The sequence below is a fragment of the Camelina sativa genome, chromosome 18, assembly GCF_030686135.1.
Source record: "Camelina sativa cultivar CO46 ecotype springtype chromosome 18, ASM3068613v1".
NCBI classification, from domain to species: domain Eukaryota; kingdom Viridiplantae; phylum Streptophyta; class Magnoliopsida; order Brassicales; family Brassicaceae; genus Camelina; species Camelina sativa.
The window spans coordinates 10,789,994-10,812,609 of record NC_141897.1 but is presented as its reverse complement, the minus strand read 5'-3'; positions in this window follow the sequence as shown (position 1 = coordinate 10,812,609).

The following is a 22,616-nucleotide window of genomic DNA, read 5'->3' as shown; positions in this document are numbered from 1 at the left end:
GGTCAAAGTATGTAACAATCCAATGCATTTGACTAATTATAAGAGTTCGGGTTGAATTTGGAGCGTTTAGACACCACTCATACCCATTTTGTCCCGAGACAGGCTAAAACCGAGAAAACGTTGATTCAAAGCAGTAAACAGATTTGTTACTGTTTCTAGGGTCAGAAAGTGTGACAATCAAATACATTTAACTAATTGTAAGAGTTTTGGATGAATTTGGAATGTTTAGACAACAAATAAACCCGTTTTATCCCAAAAAAGGCTTAAACCAAGAAAACATGCTAAAACCGAGAAAAAACATTGAATCGATGCAGTAAACAGGTATGTTACTCTTTATTTGGTCAAAATATGTAACAATCCAATGCATTTGACTAATTATAAGAGTTCAGGTTGAATTTGGAGTGTTTAAACACCACTTTTACCCATTTTGTCCCGAAACAGGCTAAAATCGAGAAAACATTGATTCTAAGCAGTAAACAGCTTTGTTACTGTTTCTAGGGCCAGAATGTGTGACAATCCAACGCATTTAACTAACTGTAAGAGTTCGGGATGAATTTGGAGTGTTTAGACAACAGTTAAACCAGTTTTATCCCAAAACAGGCTTTAACAGAGAAAACAGGCTAAAACCGAGAGAAAACATAGATTCGAAGCAGTAAAAGCTATGTTACTCTTTATAGAGTCAAAATATGTAACAATCTAATGCATTTGACTAACTATAAGAGTTCGGGTTGAATTTAGAGTATTTAGACACCACTTAGACCCATTTTGTCCCGAAACAGGCTAAAACCGAGAAAACGTTGATTCGAAGCAGTAAACAGCTTTGTTATTATTTATAGGGACAGAAGGTGTGACAGTCCAATTCATTTGACTAATTGTAAGATTTCAGGATGAATTTGGACTGTTTAGACAACAGTTAAACCCGTTTTATCCCAAAACAGGCATAAACCGAGAAAACAGACTAAAACCGAGAGAAAAATTGATTGGAAGCAGTAAACAGCTATGTTACTCTTTCTAGGGTCAAAATATAAAACAATCCAATGCATTTGACTAATTATAAGAGTTCGGGTTGAATTTGGAGTGTTTAGACACCACTTAGACCCATTTTGTCCCTAAACAGGCTAAAACCGAAAAAAAAAAGATTCAAAGCAGTAAACAGCTTTGTTACTGTTTCTAGTGTCAGAATGTGTGACAATCCAATGCATTTAAATATTTGTAAGTGTTCGGTATGAATTTGGAGTGTTTAGACAACAGTTAAACCCGTTTTATCCCAAAAGAGGCTTAAACCGAGAAAACAGGCTAAAACCGAGAGAAAACAGTGATTCGAAGCAGTAAACAGCAATGTTACTCTTTCTACGGTCAAAGTATGTAACAATCCAATGCATTTGACTAATTATAAGAGTTCGGGTTGAATTTGGAGCGTTTAGACACCACTCATACCCATTTTGTCCCGAGACAGGCTAAAACCGAGAAAACGTTGATTCAAAGCAGTAAACAGATTTGTTACTGTTTCTAGGGTCAGAAAGTGTGACAATCAAATACATTTAACTAATTGTAAGAGTTTTGGATGAATTTGGAATGTTTAGACAACAAATAAACCCGTTTTATCCCAAAAAAGGCTTAAACCGAGAAAACATGCTAAAACCGAGAAAAAACATTGAATCGATGCAGTAAACAGGTATGTTACTCTTTATTTGGTCAAAATATGTAACAATCCAATGCATTTGACTAATTATAAGAGTTCAGGTTGAATTTGGAGTGTTTAAACACCACTTTTACCCATTTTGTCCCGAAACAGGCTAAAATCGAGAAAACATTGATTCTAAGCAGTAAACAGCTTTGTTACTGTTTCTAGGGCCAGAATGTGTGACAATCCAACGCATTTAACTAACTGTAAGAGTTCGGGATGAATTTGGAGTGTTTAGACAACAGTTAAACCAGTTTTATCCCAAAACAGGCTTTAACAGAGAAAACAGGCTAAAACCGAGAGAAAACATAGATTCGAAGCAGTAAAAAGCTATGTTACTCTTTATAGAGTCAAAATATGTAACAATCTAATGCATTTGACTAACTATAAGAGTTCGGGTTGAATTTAGAGTATTTAGACACCACTTAGACCCATTTTGTCCCGAAACAGGCTAAAACCGAGAAAACGTTGATTCGAAGCAGTAAACAGCTTTGTTATTATTTATAGGGACAGAAGGTGTGACAGTCCAATTCATTTGACTAATTGTAAGATTTCAGGATGAATTTGGACTGTTTAGACAACAGTTAAACCCGTTTTATCCCAAAACAGGCATAAACCGAGAAAACAGACTAAAACCGAGAGAAAAATTGATTGGAAGCAGTAAACAGCTATGTTACTCTTTCTAGGGTCAAAATATAAAACAATCCAATGCATTTGACTAATTATAAGAGTTCGGGTTGAATTTGGAGTGTTTAGACACCACTTAGACCCATTTTGTCCCTAAACAGGCTAAAACCGAGAAAACATTGATTCAAAGCAGTAAACAGCTTTGTTACTGTTTCTAGTGTCAGAATGTGTGACAATCCAGTGCATTTAAATATTTGTAAGAGTTCGGTATGAATTTGGAGTGTTTAGACAACAGTTAAACCCGTTTTATCCCAAAAGAGGCTTAAACCGAGAAAACAGGCTAAAACCGAGAGAAAACATTGATTCGAAGCAGTAAACAGCAATGTTACTCTTTCTACGGTCAAAATATGTAACAATCCAATGCATTTGACTAATTATAAGAGTTCAGGTTGAATTTGGAGTGTTTAAACACCACTTTTACCCATTTTGTCCCGAAACAGGCTAAAATCGAGAAAACATTGATTCTAAGCAGTAAACAGCTTTGTTAATATTTCTAGGGCCAGAATGTGTGACAATCCAATGCATTTAACTAATTGTAAGAGTTTGGGATGAATTAGGAGTATTTAGACAACAGTTAAACCAGTTTTATCCCAAAACAGGCTTTAACAGAGAAAACAGGCTAAAACCGAGAGAAAACATAGATTCGAAGCAGTAAAAAGCTATGTTACTCTTTATAGAGTCAAAATATGTAACAATCTAATGCATTTGACTAATTATAAGAGTTGGGGTTGAATTTGGAGCGTTTAGACACCACTTTTACCCATTTTGTCCCGAGACAGGTTAAAACCGAGAAAACGTTGATTCAAAGCAGTAAACAGATTTGTTACTGTTTCTAGGGTCAGAAAGTGTGACAATCAAATACATTTAACTAATTGTAAGAGTTTTGGATGAATTTGGAATGTTTAGACAACAAATAAACCCGTTTTATCCCAAAAAAGGCTTAAACCGAGAAAACATGCTAAAACCGAGAAAAAACATTGAATCGATGCAGTAAACAGGTATGTTACTCTTTATTTGGTCAAAATATGTAACAATCCAATGCATTTGACTAATTATAAGAGTTTAGGTTGAATTTGGAGTGTTTAAACACCACTTTTACCCATTTTGTCCCGAAACAGGCTAAAATCGAGAAAACATTGATTCTAAGCAGTAAACAGCTTTGTTAATATTTCTAGGGCCAGAATGTGTGACAATCCAATGCATTTAACTAATTGTAAGAGTTCAGGATGAATTAGGAGTATTTAGACAACAGTTAAACCAGTTTTATCCCAAAACAGGCTTTAACAGAGAAAACAGGCTAAAACCGAGAGAAAACATAGGTTCGAAGCAGTAAAAAGCTATGTTACTCTTTATAGAGTCAAAATATGTAACAATCTAATGCATTTGACTAATTATAAGAGCTCGGGTTGAATTTGGAACGTTTAGACACCACTCATACCCATTTTGTCCCGAGACAGGTTAAAACCGAGAAAACGTTGATTCAAAGAAGTAAACAGATTTGTTACTGTTTCTAGGGTCAGAAAGTGTGACAATCAAATACATTTAACTAATTGTAAGATTTCGGGATGAATTTGGAATGTTTAGACAACAAATAAACCTGTTTTATCCCAAAAAAGGCTTAAACCAAGAAAACATGCTAAAACCGAGAGAAAAATTGATTGGAAGCAGTAAACAGCAATGTTACTCTTTCTACGGTCAAAATATGTAACAATCCAATGCATTTGACTAATTATAAGAGTTCGGGTTGAATTTGGAGCGTTTAGACACCACTCATACCCATTTTGTCCTGAGACAGGCTAAAACCGAGAAAACGTTGATTCAAAGCAGTAAACAGATTTGTTACTGTTTCTAGGGTCAGAAAGTGTGACAATCAAATACATTTAACTAATTGTAAGAGTTTTGGATGAATTTGGAATGTTTAGACAACAAATAAACCCGTTTTATCCCAAAAAGGCTTAAACCGAGAAAACATGCTAAAACCGAGAAAAAACATTGAATCGATGCAGTAAACAGGTATGTTACTCTTTATTTGGTCAAAATATGTAACAATCCAATGCATTTGACTAATTATAAGAGTTCAGGTTGAATTTGGAGTGTTTAAACACCACTTTTACCCATTATGTCCCGAAACAGGCTAAAATCGAGAAAACATTGATTCTAAGCAGTAAACAGCTTTGTTAATATTTCTAGGGTCAGAATGTGTGACAATCCAATGCATTTAACTAATTGTAAGAGTTCGGGATGAATTTGGAGTATTTAGACAACATTTAAACCAGTTTTATTCCAAAACAGGATTTAACAGAGAAAACAGGCTAAAACCGAGAGAAAACATAGATTCGAAGCAGTAAAAAGCTATGTTACTCTTTATAGAGTCAAAATATGTAACAATCTAATGCATTTGACTAATTATAAGAGCTCGGGTTGAATTTGGAGCGTTTAGACACCACTCATACCCATTTTGTCCCGAGACAGGCTAAAACCGAGAAACCGTTGATTCAAAGCAGTAAACAGATTTGTTACTGTTTCTAGGGTCAGAAAGTGTGACAATCAAATACATTTAACTAATTGTAAGAGTTTTGGATGAATTTGGAATGTTTAGAGAACAAATAAACCCGTTTTATCCCAAAAAAGGCTTAAACCAAAAAAACATGCTAAAACCGAGAAAAAACATTGAATCGATGCAGTAAACAGGTATGTTACTCTTTATTTGGTCCAAATATGTAACAATCCAATGCATTTGACTAATTATAAGAGTTCAGGTTGAATTTGGAGTGTTTAAACACCACTTTTACCCATTTTGTCCCGAAACAGGCTAAAATCGAGAAAACATTGATTCTAAGCAGTAAACAGATTTGTTAATATTTCTAGGGCCAGAATGTGTGACAATCCAATGAATTTAACTAACTGTAAGAGTTCGGGATGAATTTGGACTGTTTAGACAACAGTTAAACCAGTTTTATCCCAAAACAGGCTTTAACAGAGAAAACAGGCTAAAACCGAGAGAAAACATAGATTCGAAGCAGTAAAAAGCTATGTTACTCTTTATAGAGTCAAAATATGTAACAATCTAATGCATTTGACTAATTATAAGAGTTCGGGTTGAATTTGGAGTATTTAGACACCACTTAGACTCATTTTGTCCCGAAACAGGCTAAAACCGAGAAAACGTTGATTCTAAGCAGTAAACAGCTTTGTTATTATTTATAGGGACAGAAGGTGTGACAGTCCAATTCATTTGACTAATTGTAAGATTTTGGGATGAATTTGGACTGTTTAGACAACAATTAAACCCGTTTTATCTCAAAACAGGCATAAACCGAGAAAACAGACTAAAACCGAGAGAAAAATTGATTGGAAGCAGTAAACAGCAATGTTACTCTTTCTACGGTCAAAATATGTAACAATCCAATGCATTTGACTAATTATAAGAGTTCGGGTTGAATTTGGAGCGTTTAGACACCACTCATACCCATTTTGTCCCGAGACAGGCTAAAACCGAGAAAACGTTGATTCAAAGCAGTAAACAGATTTGTTACTGTTTCTAGGGTCAGAAAGTGTGACAATCAAATACATTTAACTAATTGTAAGAGTTTTGGATGAATTTGGAATGTTTAGACAACAAATAAACCCGTTTTATCCCAAAAAGGCTTAAACCGAGAAAACATGCTAAAACCGAGAAAAAACATTGAATCGATGCAGTAAACAGGTATGTTACTCTTTATTTGGTCAAAATATGTAACAATCCAATGCATTTGACTAATTATAAGAGTTCAGGTTGAATTTGGAGTGTTTAAACACCACTTTTACCCATTTTGTCCCGAAACAGGCTAAAATCGAGAAAACATTGATTCTAAGCAGTAAACAGCTTTGTTAATATTTCTAGGGCCAGAATGTGTGACAATCCAATGCATTTAACTAATTGTAAGAGTTCGGGATGAATTTGGAGTGTTTAGACAACAGTTAAACCAGTTTTATCCCAAAACAGGCTTTAACAGAGAAAACAGGCTAAAACCGAGAGAAAAGATAGATTCGAAGCAGTAAAAAGCTATGTTACTCTTTATAGAGTCAAAATATGTAACAATCTAATGCATTTGACTAATTATAAGAGCTCGGGTTGAATTTGGAGCGTTTAGACACCACTCATACCCATTTTGTCCCGAGACAGGTTAAAACCGAGAAAACGTTGATTCAAAGCAGTAAACAGATTTGTTACTGTTTCTAGGGTCAGAAAGTGTGACAATCAAATACATTTAACTAATTGTAAGAGTTTTGGATAAATTTGGAATGTTTAGACAACAAATAAACCCGTTTTATCCCAAAAAAGGCTTAAACCGAGAAAACATGCTAAAACCGAGAAAAAACATTGAATCGATGCAGTAAACAGGTATGTTACTCTTTATTTGGTTAAAATATGTAACAATCCAATGCATTTGACTAATTATAAGAGTTCGGGTTGAATTTGGAGTGTTTAGACACCACTTAGACCCATTTTGTCCCTAAACAGGCTAAAACCGAAAAAAAAAAGATTCAAAGCAGTAAACAGCTTTGTTACTGTTTCTAGTGTCAGAATGTGTGACAATCCAATGCATTTAAATATTTGTAAGAGTTCGGTATGAATTTGGAGTGTTTAGACTACAGTTAAACCCGTTTTATCCCAAAAGAGGCTTAAACCGAGAAAACAGGCTAAAACCGAGAGAAAACATTGATTCGAAGCAGTAAACAGCAATTTTACTCTTTCTACAGTCAAAATATGTAACAATCCAATGCATTTGACTAATTATAAGAGTTCGGGTTGAATTTGGAGCGTTTAGACACCACTCATACCCATTTTGTCCCGAGAAAGGCTAAAACCGAGAAAACGTTGATTCAAAGCAGTAAACAGATTTGTTACTGTTTCTAGGGTCAGAATGTGTGACAATCCAATGCATTTAAATATTTGTAAGAGTTCGGTATGAATTTGGAGTGTTTAGACAACAGTTAAACCCGTTTTATCCCAAAAGAGGCTTAAACCGAGAAAACAGGCTAAAACCGAGAGAAAACATTGATTCGAAGCAGTAAATAGCAATGTTACTCTTTCTACGGTCAAAATATGTAACAATCTAATGCATTTGACTAATTATAAGAGCTCAGGTTGAATTTGGAGCGTTTAGACACCACTCATACCCATTTTGTCCCGAGACAGGTTAAAACCGAGAAAACGTTGATTCAAAGCAGTAAACAGATTTGTTACTGTTTCTAGGGTCAGAAAGTGTGACAATCAAATACATTTAACTAATTGTAAGAGTTTTGGATGAATTTGGAATGTTTAGACAACAAATAAACCCGTTTTATCCCAAAAAAGGCTTAAACCGAGAAAACATGCTAAAACCGAGAAAAAACATTGAATCAATGCAGTAAACAGGTGTGTTACTCTTTATTTGGTCAAAACATGTAACAATCCAATGCATTTGACTAATTATAAGAGTTCAGGTTGAATTTGGAGTGTTTAAACACCACTCATACCCATTTTGTCCCGAAACAGGCTAAAATCGAGAAAACATTGATTCTAAGCAGTAAACAGCTTTGTTAATATTTCTAGGGCCAGTATGTGTGACAATCCAATGCATTTAACTAATTGTTAGAGTTCGGGATGAATTTGGAGTGTTTAGACAACAGTTAAACCAGTTTTATCCCAAAACAGGCTTTAACAGAGAAAACAGGCTAAAACCGAGAGAAAAGATAGATTCGAAGCAGTAAAAAGCTATGTTACTCTTTATAGAGTCAAAATATGTAACAATCTAATGCATTTGACTAATTATAAGAGCTCGGGTTGAATTTGGAGCGTTTAGACACCACTCATACCCATTTTGTCCCGAGACAGGTTAAAACCGAGAAAACGTTGATTCAAAGCAGTAAACAGATTTGTTACTGTTTCTAGGGTCAGAAAGTGTGACAATCAAATACATTTAACTAATTGTAAGAGTTTTGGATGAATTTGGAATGTTTAGACAACAAATAAACCCGTTTTATCCCAAAAAAGGCTTAAACCAAGAAAACATGCTAAAACCGAGAAAAAACATTGAATCGATGCAGTAAACAGGTATGTTACTCTTTATTTGGTTAAAATATGTAACAATCCAATGCATTTGACTAATTATAAGAGTTCGGGTTGAATTTGGAGTGTTTAGACACCACTTAGACCCATTTTGTCCCTAAACAGGCTAAAACCGAAAAAAAAAAGATTCAAAGCAGTAAACAGCTTTGTTACTGTTTCTAGTGTCAGAATGTGTGACAATCCAATGCATTTAAATATTTGTAAGAGTTCGGTATGAATTTGGAGTGTTTAGACTACAGTTAAACCCGTTTTATCCCAAAAGAGGCTTAAACCGAGAAAACAGGCTAAAACCGAGAGAAAACATTGATTCGAAGCAGTAAACAGCAATTTTACTCTTTCTACAGTCAAAATATGTAACAATCCAATGCATTTGACTAATTATAAGAGTTCGGGTTGAATTTGGAGCGTTTAGACACCACTCATACCCATTTTGTCCCGAGAAAGGCTAAAACCGAGAAAACGTTGATTCAAAGCAGTAAACAGATTTGTTACTGTTTCTAGGGTCAGAATGTGTGACAATCCAATGCATTTAAATATTTGTAAGAGTTCGGTATGAATTTGGAGTGTTTAGACAACAGTTAAACCCGTTTTATCCCAAAAGAGGCTTAAACCGAGAAAACAGGCTAAAACCGAGAGAAAACATTGATTCGAAGCAGTAAATAGCAATGTTACTCTTTCTACGGTCAAAATATGTAACAATCCAATGCATTTGACTATTATAAGAGTTCGGGTTGAATTTGGAGCGTTTAGACACCACTCATACCCATTTTGTCCCGAGACAGGCTAAAACCGAGAAAACGTTGATTCAAAGCAGTAAACAGATTTGTTACTGATTCTAGGGTCAGAAAGTGTGACAATCAAATACATTTAACTAATTGTAAGAGTTTTGGATGAATTTGGAATGTTTAGACAACAAATAAACCCGTTTTATCCCAAAAAAGGCTTAAACCGAGAAAACATGCTAAAACCGAGAAAAAACATTGAATCGATGCAGTAAACAGGTGTGTTACTCTTTATTTGGTCAAAATATGTAACAATCCAATGCATTTGACTAATTATAAGAGTTCAGGTTGAATTTGGAGTGTTTAAACACCACTTTTACCCATTTTGTCCCGAAACAGGCTAAAATCGAGAAAACATTGATTCTAAGCAGTAAACAGCTTTGTTAATATTTCTAGGGCCAGAATGTGTGACAATCCAATGCATTTAACTAATTGTAAGAGTTCGGGATGAATTTGGAGTATTTAGACAATAGTTAAACCAGTTTTATCCCAAAACAGGCTTTAACAGAGAAAACAGGCTAAAACCGAGAGAAAACATAGATTCGAAGCAGTAAAAAGCTATGTTACTCTTTATAGAGTAAAAATATGTAACAATCTAATGCCTTTGACTAATTATAAGAGCTCAGGTTGAATTTGGAGCGTTTAGACACCACTCATACCCATTTTGTCCCGAGACAGGTTAAAACCGAGAAAACGTTGATTCAAAGCAGTAAACAGATTTGTTACTGTTTCTAGGGTCAGAAAGTGTGACAATCAAATACATTTAACTAATTGTAAGAGTTTTGGATGAATTTGGAATGTTTAGACAACAAATAAACCCGTTTTATCCCAAAAAAGGCTTAAACCGAGAAAACATGCTAAAACCGAGAAAACATGCTAAAACCGAGAAAAAACATTGAATCGATGCAGTAAACAGGTGTGTTACTCTTTATTTGGTCAAAATATGTAACAATCCAATGCATTTGACTAATTATAAGAGTTCAGGTTGAATTTGGAGTGTTTAAACACCACTTTTACCCATTTTGTCCCGAAACAGGCTAAAATCGAGAAAACATTGATTCTAAGCAGTAAACAGATTTGTTAATATTTCTAGGGCCAGAATGTGTGACAATCCAATGCATTTAACTAACTGTAAGAGTTCGGGATGAATTTGGAGTGTTTAGACAACACTTAAACCAGTTTTATCCCAAAACAGGCTTTAACAGAGAAAACAGGCTAAAACCGAGAGAAAACATAGATTCGAAGCAGTAAAAAGCTATGTTACTCTTTATAGAGTCAAAATATGTAACAATCTAATGCATTTGACTAATTATAAGAGTTCGGGTTGAATTTGGAGTATTTAGACACCACTTAGACCCATTTTGTCCCGAAACAGGCTAAAACCGAGAAAACGTTGATTCAAAGCAGTAAACAGATTTGTTATTATTTATAGGGACAGAAGGTGTGACAGTCCAATTCATTTGACTAATTGTAAGATTTCGGGATGAATTTGGACTGTTTAGACAACAGTTAAACCCGTTTTATCTCAAAACAGGCATAAACCGAGAAAACAGACTAAAACCGAGAGAAAAATTGATTGGAAGCAGTAAACAGCAATGTTACTCTTTCTACGGTCAAAATATGTAACAATCCAATGCATTTGACTAATTATAAGAGTTCGGGTTGAATTTGGAGCGTTTAGACACCACTCATACCCATTTTGTCCCGAGACAGGCTAAAACCGAGAAAACGTTGATTCAAAGCAGTAAACAGATTTGTTACTGTTTCTAGGGTCAGAAAGTGTGACAATCAAATACATTTAACTAATTGTAAGAGTTTTGGATGAATTTGGAATGTTTAGACAACAAATAAACCCGTTTTATCCCAAAAAGGCTTAAACCGAGAAAACATGCTAAAACCGAGAAAAAACATTGAATCGATGCAGTAAACAGGTATGTTACACTTTATTTGGTCAAAATATGTAACAATCCAATGCATTTGACTAATTATAAGAGTTCAGGTTGAATTTGGAGTGTTTAAACACCACTTTTACCCATTTTGTCCCGAAACAGGCTAAAATCGAGAAAACATTGATTCTAAGCAGTAAACAGCTTTGTTAATATTTCTAGGGCCAGAATGTGTGACAATCCAATGCATTTAACTAATTGTAAGAGTTCGGGATGAATTTGGAGTGTTTAGACAACAGTTAAACCAGTTTTATCCCAAAACAGGCTTTAACAGAGAAAACAGGCTAAAACCGAGAGAAAACATAGATTCGAAGCAGTAAAAAGCTATGTTACTCTTTATAGAGTCAAAATATGTAACAATCTAATGCATTTGACTAATTATAAGAGCTCAGGTTGAATTTGGAGCGTTTAGACACCACTCATACCCATTTTGTCCCGAGACAGGCTAAAACCGAGAAAACGTTGATTCAAAGCAGTAAACAGATTTGTTACTGATTCTAGGGTCAGAAAGTGTGACAATCAAATACATTTAACTAATTGTAAGAGTTTTGGATGAATTTGGAATGTTTAGACAACAAATAAACCCGTTGTATCCCAAAAAAGGCTTAAACCGAGAAAACATGCTAAAACCGAGAAAAAACATTAAATCGATGCAGTAAACAGGTGTGTTACTCTTTATTTGGTCAAAATATGTAACAATCCAATGCATTTGACTAATTATAAGAGTTCAGGTTGAATTTGGAGTGTTTAAACACCACTTTTACCCATTTTGTCCCGAAACAGGCTAAAATCGAGAAAACATTGATTCTAAGCAGTAAACAGCTTTGTTAATATTTCTAGGGCCAGAATGTGTGACAATCCAATGAATTTAACTAACTGTAAGAGTTCGGGATGAATTTGGAGTGTTTAGACAACAGTTAAACCAGTTTTATCCCAAAACAGGCTTTAACAGAGAAAACAGGCTAAAACCGAGAGAAAACATAGATTCGAAGCAGTAAAAAGCTATGTTACTATTTATAGAGTCAAAATATGTAACAATCTAATGCATTTGACTAATTATAAGAGTTCGGGTTGAATTTGGAGTATTTAGACACCACTTAGACCCATTTTGTCCCGAAACAGGCTAAAACCGAAAAAACGTTGATTCTAAGCAGTAAACAGCTTTGTTATTATTTATAGGGACAGAAGGTGTGACAGTCCAATTCATTTGACTAATTGTAAGATTTCGGGATGAATTTGGACTGTTTAGACAACAGTTAAACCCGTTTTATCCCAAAACAGGCATAAACCGAGAAAACAGACTAAAACCGAGAGAAAAATTGATTGGAAGCAGTAAACAGCAATGTTACTCTTTCTACGGTCAATATATGTAACAATCCAATGCATTTGACTAATTATAAGAGTTCGGGTTGAATTTGGAGCGTTTAGACACCACTCATACCCATTTTGTCCCGAGACAGGCTAAAACTGAGAAAACGTTGATTCAAAGCAGTAAACAGATTTGTTACTGTTTCTAGGGTCAGAAAGTGTGACAATCAAATACATTTAACTAATTGTAAGAGTTTTGGATGAATTTGGAATGTTTAGACAACAAATAAACCCGTTTTATCCCAAAAAGGCTTAAACCGAGAAAACATGCTAAAACCGAGAAAAAACATTGAATCGATGCAGTAAACAGGTATGTTACTCTTTATTTGGTCAAAATATGTAACAATCCAATGCATTTGACTAATTATAAGAGTTCAGGTTGAATTTGGAGTGTTTAAACACCACTTTTACCCATTTTGTCCCGAAACAGGCTAAAATCGAGAAAACATTGATTCTAAGCAGTAAACAGCTTTGTTAATATTTCTAGGGCCAGAATGTGTGACAATCCAATGCATTTAACTAATTGTAAGAGTTCGGGATGAATTTGGAGTGTTTAGACAACAGTTAAACCAGTTTTATCCCAAAACAGGCTTTAACAGAGAAAACAGGCTAAAACCGAGAGAAAACATAGTTTCGAAGCAGTAAAAAGCTATGTTACTATTTATAGAGTCAAAATATGTAACAATCTAATGCATTTGACTAATTATAAGAGATCGGGTTGAATTTGGAACGTTTAGACACCACTCATACCCATTTTGTCCCGAGACAGGTTAAAACCAAGAAAACGTTGATTCAAAGCAGTAAACAGATTTGTTACTGTTTCTAGGGTCAGAAAGTGTGACAATCAAATACATTTAACTAATTGTAAGAGTTTTGGATGAATTTGGAATGTTTAGACAACAAATAAACCCGTTTTATCCCAAAAAAGGCTTAAACCGAGAAAACATGCTAAAACCGAGAAAAAACATTGAATCGATGCAGTAAACAGGTATGTTACTCTTTATTTGGTCAAAATATGTAACAATCCAATGCATTTGACTAATTATAAGAGTTCAGGTTGAATTTGGAGTGTTTAAACACCACTTTTACCCATTTTGTCCCGAAACAGGCTAAAATCGAGAAAACATTGATTCTAAGCAGTAAACAGCTTTGTTAATATTTCTAGGGCCATAATGTGTGACAATCCAATGCATTTAACTAATTGTAAGAGTTCGGGATGAATTTGGAGTGTTTAGACAACAGTTAAACCATTTTTATCCCAAAACAGGCTTTAACAGAGAAAACAGGCTAAAACCGAGAGAAAAGATAGATTCGAAGCAGTAAAAAGCTATGTTACTCTTTATAGAGTCAAAATATGTAACAATCTAAAGCATTTGACTAATTATAAGAGCTCGGGTTGAATTTGGAGCGTTTAGACACCACTCATACCCATTTTGTCCCGAGACAGGTTAAAACCGAGAAAACGTTGATTCAAAGCAGTAAACAGATTTGTTACTGTTTCTAGGGTCAGAAAGTGTGACAATCAAATACATTTAACTAATTGTAAGAGTTTTGGATGAATTTGTAATGTTTAGACAACAAATAAACCCGTTTTATCCCAAAAAAGGCTTAAACCGAGAAAACATGCTAAAACCGAGAAAAAACATTGAATCGATGCAGTAAACAGGTATGTTACTCTTTATTTGGTTAAAATATGTAACAATCCAATGCATTTGACTAATTATAAGAGTTCGGGTTGAATTTGGAGTGTTTAGACACCACTTAGACCCATTTTGTCCCTAAACAGGCTAAAACCGAAAAAAAAAAGATTCAAAGCAGTAAACAGCTTTGTTACTGTTTCTAGTGTCAGAATGTGTGACAATCCAATGCATTTAAATATTTGTAAGAGTTTGGTATGAATTTGGAGTGTTTAGACTACAGTTAAACCCGTTTTATCCCAAAAGAGGCTTAAACCGAGAAAACAGGCTAAAACCGAGAAAACAGGCTAAAACCGAGAGAAAACATTGATTCGAAGCAGTAAACAGCAATGTTACTCTTTCTACAGTCAAAATATGTAACAATCCAATGCATTTGACTAATTATAAGAGTTCGGGTTGAATTTGGAGCGTTTAGACACCACTCATACCCATTTTGTCCCGAGACAGGCTAAAACCGAGAAAACGTTGATTCAAAGCAGTAAACAGATTTGTTACTGTTTCTAGGGTCAGAAAGTGTGACAATCCAATGCATTTAAATATTTGTAAGAGTTCGGTATGAATTTGGAGTGTTTAGACAACAGTTAAACCCGTTTTATCCCAAAAGAGGCTTAAACCGAGAAAACAGGCTAAAACCGAGAGAAAACATTGAATCGATGCAGTAAACAGGTATGTTACTCTTTCTACGGTCAAAATATGTAACAATCCAATGCATTTGACTAATTATAAGAGTTCGGGTTGAATTTGGAGCGTTTAGACACTACTCATACCCATTTTGTCCCGAGACAGGCTAAAACCGAGAAAACGTTGATTCAAAGCAGTAAACAGATTTGTTACTGTTTCTAGTTTCAGAAAGTGTGACAATCAAATACATTTAACTAATTGTAAGAGTTTTGGATGAATTTGGAATGTTTAGACAACAAATAAACCCGTTTTATCCCAAAAAAGGCTTAAACCGAGAAAACATGCTAAAACCGAGAAAAAACATTGAATCGATGCAGTAAACAGGTGTGTTACTCTTTATTTGGTCAAAATATGTAACAATCCAATGCATTTGACTAATTATAAGAGTTCAGGTTGAATTTGGAGTGTTTAAACACCACTTTTACCCATTTTGTCCCGAAACAGGCAAAAATCGAGAAAACATTGATTCTAAGCAGTAAACAGCTTTGTTAATATTTCTAGGGCTAGAATGTGTGACAATCCAATGCATTTAACTAATTGTAAGAGTTCGGGATGAATTTGGAGTATTTAGACAACAGTTAAACCAGTTTTATCCCAAAACAGGCTTTAACAGAGAAAACAGGCTAAAACCGAGAGAAAACATAGATTCGAAGCAGTAAAAAACTATGTTACTCTTTATAGAGTAAAAATATGTAACAATCTAATGCATTTGACTAATTATAAGAGCTCAGGTTGAATTTGGAGCGTTTAGACACCACTCATACCCATTTTGTCCCGAGACAGGTTAAAACCGAGAAAACGTTGATTCAAAGCAGTAAACAGATTTGTTACTGTTTCTAGGGTCAGAAAGTGTGACAATCAAATACATTTAACTAATTGTAAGAGTTTTGGATGAATTTGGAATGTTTAGACAACAAATAAACCCGTTTTATCCCAAAAAAGGCTTAAACCGAGAAAACATGCTAAAACCGAGAAAAACATTGAATCGATGCAGTAAACAGGTGTGTTACTCTTTATTTGGTCAAAATATGTAACAATCCAATGCATTTGACTAATTATAAGAGTTCAGGTTGAATTTGGAGTGTTTAAACACCACTTTTACCCATTTTGTCCCGAAACAGGCTAAAATCGAGAAAACATTGATTCTAAGCAGTAAACAGATTTGTTAATATTTCTAGGGCCAGAATGTGTGACAATCCAATGCATTTAACTAACTGTAAGAGTTCGGGATGAATTTGGTGTGTTTAGACAACACTTAAACCAGTTTTATCCCAAAACAGGCTTTAACAGAGAAAACAGGCTAAAACCGAGAGAAAACATAGATTCGAAGCAGTAAAAAGCTATGTTACTCTTTATAGAGTCAAAATATGTAACAATCTAATGCATTTGACTAATTATAAGAGTTCGGGTTGAATTTGGAGTATTTAGACACCACTTAGACCCATTTTGTCCCGAAACAGGCTAAAACCGAGAAAACGTTGATTCAAAGCAGTAAACAGCTTTGTTATTATTTATAGGGACAGAAGGTGTGACAGTCCAATTCATTTGACTAATTGTAAGATTTCGGGATGAATTTGGACTGTTTAGACAACAGTTAAACCCGTTTTATCCCAAAACAGGCATAAACCGAGAAAACAGACTAAAACCGAGAGAAAAATTGATTGGAAGCAGTAAACAGCTATGTTACTCTTTCTAGGGTCAAAATATAAAACAATCCAATGCATTTGACTAATTATAAGAGTTCGGGTTGAATTTGGAGTGTTTAGACACCACTTAGACCCATTTTGTCCCTAAACAGGCTAAAACCGAGAAAAAAAAGATTCAAAGCAGTAAACAGCTTTGTTACTGTTTCTAGTGTCAGAATGTGTGACAATCCAATGCATTTAAATATTTGTAAGAGTTCAGTATGAATTTGGAGTGTTTAGACATCAGTTAAACCCGTTTTATCCCAAAAGAGGCTTAAACCGAGAAAACAGGCGAAAACCGAGAGAAAACATTGATTCGAAGCAGTAAACAGCAATGTTACTCTTTCTACGGTAAAAATATGTAACAATCCAATGCATTTGACTAATTATAAGAGTTCGGGTTGAATTTGGAGCGTTTAGACACCACTCATACCCATTTTGTCCCGAGACAGGCTAAAACCGAGAAAACGTTGATTCAAAGCAGTAAACAGATTTGTTACTGTTTCTAGGGTCAGAAAGTGTGACAATCAAATACATTTTACTAATTGTAAGAGTTTTGGATGAATTTGGAATGTTTAGACAACAAATAAACCCGTTTTATCCCAAAAAAGGCTTAAACCGAGAAAACATGCTAAAACCGAGAAAAAACATTGAATCGATGCAGTAAACAGGTATGTTACTCTTTATTTGGTCAAAATATGTAACAATCCAATGCATTTGACTAATTATAAGAGTTAGGGTTGAATTTGGAGTGTTTAAACACCACTTAGACCCATTTTGTCCATAAACAGGCTAAAACCGAGAAAACATTGATTATAAGCAGTAAACAGCGTTGTTACTGTTTCTAGGGTCAAAATGTGTGACATTCCAATGCATTGGACTAATTGTAAGAGTTTGGGATGAATTTGGAGTGTTTAGACAACAGTTAAACCCGTTTTATCCCAAAACAGGCTTAAACCGAGAAAACAGACTAAAACCGAGAGAAAAATTGATTGGAAGCAGTAAACAGCTATGTTACTCTTTTTAGGGTCAAAATATAAAACAATCCAATGCATTTGACTAATTATAAGAGTTCGGGTTGAATTTGGAGTGTTTAGACACCACTTAGACCCATTTTGTCCCGAAACAGGCTAAAATCAAGAAAACATTGATTCTAAGCAGTAAACAGCTTTGTTAATATTTCTAGGGCCAGAATGTGTGACAATCCAATGCATTTAACTAATTGTAATAGTTCGGGATGAATTTGGAGTGTTTAGACAACAGTTAAACCAGTTTTATCCCAAAACAGGCTTTAACAGAGTAAACAGGCTAAAACCGAGAGAAAACATAGATTCGAAGCAGTAAAAAGCTATGTTACTCTTTATAGAGTCAAAATATGTAACAATCTAATGCATTTGACTAATTATAAGAGTTCGGGTTGAATTTGGAGTATTTAGACACCACTTAGACCCATTTTTTTCCGAAACAGGCTAAAACCGAGAAAACGTTGATTCAAAGCAGTAAACAGCTTTGTTATTATTTATAGGGACAGAAGGTGTGACATTCCAATTCATTTAACTAATTGTAAGATTTCGGGATGAATTTGGACTGTTTAGACGACAGTTAAACCCGTTTTATCCCAAAACAGGCATAAACCGAGAAAACAGACTAAAACCGAGAGAAAAATTGATTGGAAGCAGTAAACAGCTATGTTACTCTTTCTAGGGTCAAAATATAAAACAATCCAATGCATTTGACTAATTATAAGAGTTCGGGTTGAATTTGGAGTGTTTAGACACCACTTAGACCCATTTTGTCCCTAAACAGGCTAAAACCGAGAAAACATTGATTCAAAGCAGTAAACAGCTTTGTTACTGTTTCTAGTGTCAGAATGTGTGACAATCCAATGCATTTAAATATTTGTAAGAGTTTGGTATGAATTTGGAGTGTTTAGACAACAGTTAAACGCGTTTTATCCCAAAAGAGGCTTAAACCGAGAAAACAGGCTAAAATCGAGAGAAAACATTGATTCGAAGCAGTAAACAGCAATGTTACTCTTTCTACGGTCAAAATATGTAACAATCCAATGCATTTGACTAATTATAAGAGTTCGGGTTGAATTTGGAGCGTTTAGACACCACTCATACCCATTTTGTCCCAAGACAGGCTAAAACCGAGAAAACGTTGATTCAAAGCAGTAAACAGATTTGTTACTGTTTCTAGGGTCAGAAAGTGTGACAATCAAATACATTTAACTAATTGTAAGAGTTTTGGATGAATTTGGAATGTTTAGACAACAAATAAACCCGTTTTATCCCAAAAAAGGCTTAAACCGAGAAAACATGCTAAAACCGAGAAAAAACATTGAATCGATGCAGTAAACAGGTATGTTACTCTTTATTTGGTCAAAATATGTAACAATCCAATGCATTTGACTAATTATAAGAGTTTAGGTTGAATTTGGAGTGTTTAAACACCACTTTTACCCATTTTGTCCCGAAACAGGCTAAAATCGAGAAAACATTGATTCTAAGCAGTAAACAGCTTTGTTAATATTTCTAGGGCCAGAATGTGTGAAAATCCAATGCATTTACTAGTTGTAAGAGTTCGGGATGAATTTGGAGTGTTTAGACAACAGTTAAACCAGTTTTATCCCAAAACAGGCTTTAACAGAGAAAACAGGCTAAAACCGAGAGAAAACATAGATTCGAAGCAGTAAAAAGCTATGTTACTCTTTATAGAGTCAAAATATGTAACAATCTAATGCATTTGACTAATTATAAGAGTTCGGGTTGAATTTGGAGTATTTAGACACCACTTAGACCCATTTTGTCCCGGAACAGGCTAAAACCGAAAAAACGTTGATTCAAAGCAGTAAACAGCTTTGTTATTATTTATAGGGACAGAAGGTGTGACAGTCCAATTCATTTGACTAATTATAAGATTTCGGGATGAATTTGGACTGTTTAGACAACAGTTAAACCCGTTTTATCCCAAAACAGGCATAAACCGAGAAAACAGACTAAAACCGAGAGAAAAATTGATTGGAAGCAGTAAACAGCTATGTTACTCTTTCTAGGGTCAATATATAAAACAATCCAATGCATTTGACTAATTATAAGAGTTCGGGTTGAATTTGGAGTGTTTAGACACCACTTAGACCCATTTTGTCCCTAAACAGGCTAAAACCAAAACAAAAAAAGATTCAAAGCAGTAAACAGCTTTGTTACTGTTTCGGGTGTCAGAATGTGTGACATTCCAATGCATTTAAATATTTGTAAGAGTTCGGTATGAATTTGGAGTGTTTAGACAACAGTTAAACCAGTTTTATCCCAAAAGAGGCTTAAACCGAGAAAACAGGCTAAAACCGAGAGAAAACATTGATTCGAAGCAGTAAACAGCAATGTTACTCTTTCTACGGTCAAAATATGTAACAATCCAATGCATTTGACTAATTATAAGAGTTCGGGTTGAATTTGGAGCGTTTAGACACCACTCATACCCATTTTGTCCCGAGACAGGCTAAAACCGAGAAAACGTTGATTCAAAGCAGTAAACAGATTTGTTACTGTTTCTAGGGTCAGAAAGTGTGACAATCAAATACATTTAACTAATTGTAAGAGTTTTGGATGAATTTGGAATGTTTAGACAACAAATAAACCCGTTTTATCCCAAAAAGGCTTAAACCGAGAAAACATGCTAAAACCGAGAAAAAACATTGAATCGATGCAGTAAACAGGTATGTTACTCTTTATTTGGTCAAAATATGTAACAATCCAATGCATTTGACTAATTATAAGAGTTCAGGTTGAATTTGGAGTGTTTAAACACCACTTTTACCCATTTTGTCCCGAAACAGGCTAAAATCGAGAAAACATTGATTCTAAGCAGTAAACAGCTTTGCTAATATTTCTAGGGCCAGAATGTGTGACAATCTAATGCATTTAACTAATTGTAAGAGTTCGGGATGAATTTGGAGTATTTAGACAACAGTTAAACCAGTTTTATCCCAAAACAAGCTTTAACAGAGAAAACAGGCTAAAACCGAGAGAAAACATTGATTCGAAGCAGTAAACAGCTATGCTACTCTTTCTACGGTCAAAATATGTAACAATCCAATGCATTTGACTAATTATAAGAGTTCGGGTTGAATTTGGAGTGCTTAAACACCACTTTTACCCATTTTGTCTCGAAACATTCTAAAATCTAGAAAACATTGATTCTAAGCAGTAAACATCGTTGTTACTGTTTCTAGGGTCCGAATGTGTGACATTCCAATTCATTTGACTAGTTATAAGAGTTCAGGATGAATTTGGAGTGTTTAGACAACAGTTAAACCCGTTTTATCCCAAAAGAGGCTTAAACCGAGAAAACAGGCTAAAACCGAGAGAAAACATAGATTCGAAGCAGTAAAAAGCTATGTTACTCTTTATAGAGTCAAAATATGTAACAATCTAATGCATTTGACTAATTATAAGAGTTCGGGTTGAATTTGGAACGTTTAGACACCACTCATACCCATTTTGTCCCGAGACAGGTTAAAACCGAGAAAACGTTGATTCAAAGCAGTAAACAGATTTGTTACTGTTTATAGGGTCAGAAAGTGTGACAATCAAATACATTTAACTAATTGTAAGAGTTTTGGATGAATTTGGAATGTTTAGACAACAAATAAACCCGTTTTATCCCAAAAAAGGCTTAAACCGAGAAAACATGCTAAAACCGAGAAAAAACATTGAATCGATGCAGTAAACAGGTGTGTTACTCTTTATTTGGTCAAAATATGTAACAATCCAATGCATTTGACTAATTATAAGAGTTCAGGTTGAATTTGGAGTGTTTAAACACCACTTTTACCCATTTTGTCCAGAAACAGGCTAAAATCGAGAAAACATTGATTCTAAGCAGTAAACAGCTTTGTTAATATTTCTAGGGCCAGAATGTGTGACAATCCAATGCATTTAACTAATTGTAAGAGTTCGGGATGAATTTGGAGTATTTAGACAACAGTTAAACCAGTTTTATCCCAAAACAGGCTTTAACAGAGAAAACAGGCTAAAACCGAGAGAAAACATAGATTCGAAGGAGTAAAAAGCTATGTTACTCTTTATAGAGTCAAAATATGTAACAATCTAATGCATTTGACTAATTATAAGAGCTCGGGTTGAATTTGGAGCGTTTAGACACCACTCATACCCATTTTGTCCCGAGACAGGCTAAAACCGAGAAAACGTTGATTCAAAGCAGTAAACAGATTTGTTACTGTTTCTAGGGTCAGAAAGTGTGACTATCAAATACATTTAACTAATTGTAAGAGTTTTGGATGAATTTGGAATGTTTAGACAACAAATAAACCCGTTTTATCCCAAAAAAGGCTTAAACCAAGAAAACATGCTAAAACCGAGAAAAAACATTGAATCGATGCAGTAAACAGGTATGTTACTCTTTATTTGGTCAAAATATGTAACAATCCAATGCATTTGACTAATTATAAGAGTTCAGGTTGAATTTGGAGTGTTTAAACACTACTTTTACCCATTTTGTCCCGAAACAGGCTAAAATCGAGAAAACATTGATTCTAAGCAGTAAACAGCTTTGTTAATATTTCTAGGGCCAGAATGTGTGACAATCCAATGCATTTAACTAATTATATGAGTTCGGGATGAATTTGGAGTGTTTAGACAATAGTTAAACCCGTTTTATCCCAAAACAGGCTTTAACAGAGACAATAGGCTAAAACCGAGAGAAAACATAGATTTGAAGCTGTAAAAAACTATGTTACTCTTTATAGGGTCAAAATATGTAACAATCTAATGCATTTGACTAATTATAAGAGTTCGGGTTGAATTTGGAGTATTTAGACACCACTTAGACCCATTTTGTCCCGGAACAGGCTAAAACCGAAAAAACGTTGATTCAAAGCAGTAAACAGCTTTGTTATTATTTATAGGGACAGAAGGTGTGACAGTCCAATTCATTTGACTAATTATAAGATTTCGGGATGAATTTGGAC